We start from the raw sequence: 4,022 nt of genomic DNA, 5'->3' as shown, positions 1-4,022 counted from the left end.
GAAGTGATAAAGCTGACCAATAGGGTGTGTTGCTATTGGGAGGAAACTGTGAATAACTTCAGGAGATCCAATGAGTTCAAGAAGGAGGTGTTAGAGGCAGCCTCTCCTGGTTTTGAATTTGGCCTGGATGAGGCCTTCAAGCTCATGACCGAGAGACTTCGTGAGGATGCCCTGGAGAGGGTTTGCAAAAATTCTTTTTTCAACGCTAACGTCTGCAAAAGGCTGAAAATCCCTATGTATAGCTGGATGCAGACCTGCAAGAAGCATCTAACTCTTCTCCCAAGGATGCAACCTAGTTTTTCTCTCCTCAAGGTCTTTCTGCTGCAGCCTCTAATCCCAAGATTCCTCATCCTGAAGTCAAAGAGGATTCTTTTTCCAAAGAAGATACAAAACCTATTCCTCTCCAACAAGTAAATCCCGATGGCACTCTCATATAAGGGTGTCAATTTAGTACCGAAACCGTATAAACCACAACGTATCGAACTGTTTCAAAATTCGGTACGGTTTGTACCAAAACTGAATTTGGTATACGGCATTATATCATCGGTATATAGCGTATACCGTACCGCCATACTGAATACCACATACCATTTTTTGTACCGAATTTGGTACCGTATACCATATAACTATAACCCTTAATTCTAATAACTTTAAAGTTTAAACCCTAAAGAGACTAAACTGACTAACTTTCCCCTGTTGTTCGTCACATTCGAAGAGAACAAAGAGCAGCGAGGCTATGAGAACTCTCGCCTGAATCCTGATGCCTCTTGATCTTCCTTCCTCTCGTTCTTCCTTCCTTCTTGTTTAGTTCTTTCTTCTACTCTGTCCGCTTTTTCTTTTCTACAAATCTCGTTCTCCATTCCTTCTTAAATCTTACCGTCTGGGTAAGGACCACGGGTAACTGGGTAACCACTTGCACATCGCCTCTCAATTTGCTGTTGGTAAGCAAGCTCAACGGTGTCGACTGTTCTGCAATTTTTATTCTCTCTATTTTATTTGCTATTGATAAGCAAGCTCAACTGTGCTAATTGTTCTGCAATTATTTTCATTCATTATCTGTTTCCTTTCAGAATCTATCCAAGAAAGAAGTAGATGGTTGGTGGGATACAACTCGGAATGGTCTTTACTGCCTTGACAAATCCCAAGCAAGGTGTTGTTGCTCTTCACTTTAGTAGGCTTCAGTGTTTCTACGGCATTTGTATCATTAAAAAACCCAGGAGCTTATACGATCAAAAGAAGAGAGGGGTAGAATGTCAAAAAGAAAGTTAAGCATGGAATGGCCACTGTTTTGGTAAACCCCACACTCAAAATTATTTTTTTATTAATTAAAACAATGAGTGTGTAATTTTTAAACACTTTATAACGATTAATCACCTTTTCCAAAAAAGAAAAAGTAAGAATTAATTTTGTAATTTCCTTTTCATCATCAAATCAGTCACAAGGACTTGGGCCAAGGATTTTTCATAATTTTCCTTTTATCCTTAGTCATAAAAAACTTTGATTTTAGATGGACTTATTTTGATTTTCTTTGAATTGTTTTAGGTTTTGAGCTGAAGCAAAGAACCTGTGAATCCTTCAAAGCATTTCTCCCAATCTTTACCTAGGTAAGATTTCTAAATTGTTCCCTCTCCTAAATTAGGAATTTGAGTTCACTAATTAGAACCATTAGTTGTCTAATTCTCTACATAATGAACCGTTTTTCTTGTGCCACTTGTGTAATGCATTCATTTTAGTCCTTTAGGCTTTTTATGAATTATATGAACCGTTTTTCTTGTGCCACTTGTGTAATGCAAATTGAAAATTCTATTTGGGTTTTTATCATAGTGGAAGCTTTAGGTTTGATAAATGGAAGACATGATTGGCTATTGTCTTTTGTTTTCCATTTCCTTTTGGTCTTCATTATTCTATTTCTTTAACTTATATTTAGCAAACCTGTAAAGCCAATATCCTCTAAAGATTCCTAGATTATTGTCATGTCTTCCAATCTTCTTCGTGGATCGTGAGTTACTTTTGTTTTTATTCTTATTGAATATAATATTTGCTTGCAGTCACACTTTCAACATATCTTATAAAACTGACATAAATTAATTTTGTTATCAATTGATTCTTTTGTGACTTCATGTTTATTGTTCTTGCTCTTGTTTCTATTTTTTGTAAGAGTGTAAGAGGTGAATTGCCCTGTTTATCATTTTTACAGTTACTATTATCTTTGTTACTCCAACAAAATGAAAAGGGGTGTGTCTCGAGATTGTTGAATCACATGATGTTTCTACTTTGAGTCCGGAACCTTCTCAGATTGAAAGACCTGTTGAGCAATCTAATAGCCAACAAGTAAAGACCCTTTAAGAACCAAATCAACCATCCAAAAGTGGCAAAGTTAAAACATCACTATGTTGGACAAGTAATTGGTTCAAAATGGTTGATCATGATTCCAAGAAATATCAAGATGGAAGGCCTAGAGCAGAATACACAAAATGTGGGAAGATATTTTTGGCTTATCCCCAAAAAAATGGGACTACTGGTCTCAATAATCACATGAAAAAGTGTCATAAGGTAGATAACAAGGACATAAATCAAATGATGTTGCAACAAAGTGATGGGAACTTGGGGATGAAAAGCTTGAAAATTGACTGCTCCTTATACTGTTAACCCATGGGTTTTCCAGAAGAAATTGATCAAGTTTTCTATATTAGTACCTCACATTCGGGTGATAATATATGTGAGGCTGTTCACAAAATTTTGATTGAGTGGGGAATTGAACAAAAATTATTTTCAAGTGACAATTGATAATGCAAGTTCCAATGATTCTAGGATTAATTATTTGAGGACCATTTTGAATTCAAAGAATGTATTAATTTGTAAAGGAGAATTTTTGTTTATCCGATGTTGTGCCCATATTTTGAACCTTATAGTTTAAGATGGCATCATATGCATCTGTTCAAAAGTTTTGAGATAGGATCCAATGTGTGAAGAGCTCACAAGCTAGGAAACAAAACTTTCAAGAATATTGTGATCGCCTAGGAATGCCTTTTAATAGGGGCTTGCATGGAGATGTAACTACACGATGGAATTCAACATTTGAAATGCTTAGTGATGCTCTATTTTATAGGCCAGTATTTGAGACTTTGGGATATTCAAATCAAAGTTATGCATTGAATCCTAACTCGGATGAATGGGAGAGGATTGAAAATTTTTAAAACTGTTGAAGGCATTCAATGAGGTCACAAAGGTTTTATCAGGTTCCAAATATCCTACTTCAAATCTATACTTATTTGTGTGTTGGAAATTTACATAACTTTGAATAATGGATCACTGGTAGATGAGTTTATGGGAGATATGTTAATTACCATGAAACAAAAGTTTAACAAATATTGGGATAAATACTCTTTGATTTTGCCGAGTTGCCATTGTTTTGGATCCCCGATATAAAATGAGTATTGTTCAAGCTGTATTTGAATCACTCTATCATGGAAACTCTTTCTTAGGGGATGGTGAAATTCAACATGTTAAGGGAGCTTTGGAAAAGCTCTATGGGGAATATGTGAGCATGTCAAAAGATCAAGAGTCTTCTTCTTCTTTTTCTTCTGTTATGACCTACGAGGCCTCTTCTGATTTTCTCAAGGTATATTATTATATGTCTTTGATAATTCATGTTATTATGTGATTGATATCAATGTGCACCAGTTCACCAAATTTTGGAAGTTTTGGTGGCTGGAGAATCAAACAACTACCGAAATCTGAATTTACATATATCGTCTGAATATTGGGGCGAAAATCAACGATTTTCTGACAATTCGGCAAAATATTGGCGAATATCGCCTGTTCTTACAGACTTGTGTTCGACATTACCCATCTTAAGTTGCGAACTTGCATACCTTGCATATGCCACAGCCTATGTGGAGGTAGACGATGGTTGTGGTGCACAACATTACCGGAAAACGAATTGCAGCGGCGATTTGTTCTTACTGACCCCATCCGACTCCTACAAGGTCCAATCAATCCATTACGAGAAGCAGCAATGG

The 4,022-nt window shown here is 36.1% G+C and overlaps 1 long non-coding RNA gene across 1 annotated transcript; it reads left to right on the top strand.

Moving 5' to 3' along the window:
* The first annotated feature begins 704 nt into the window (after positions 1–704).
* LOC149022703 (uncharacterized) lies at positions 705–3,595 on the top strand. The gene is made up of 4 exons (XR_016172036.1): positions 705–941; positions 1,071–1,150; positions 1,543–1,604; positions 3,486–3,595. It is a non-coding gene; the product is annotated as an uncharacterized LOC149022703 (long non-coding RNA).
* The last annotated feature ends 427 nt before the right edge of the window (positions 3,596–4,022 follow it).

The sequence above is a fragment of the Hakea prostrata genome, chromosome 3 (assembly GCF_041222555.1).
Source record: "Hakea prostrata isolate BN-2017 chromosome 3, UWA_Hpros_2, whole genome shotgun sequence".
In the NCBI taxonomy this organism is placed as follows: domain Eukaryota; kingdom Viridiplantae; phylum Streptophyta; class Magnoliopsida; order Proteales; family Proteaceae; genus Hakea; species Hakea prostrata.
Note: the sequence above shows the minus strand (reverse complement) of the source record. Positions and strands in the feature narration are given on the sequence as shown.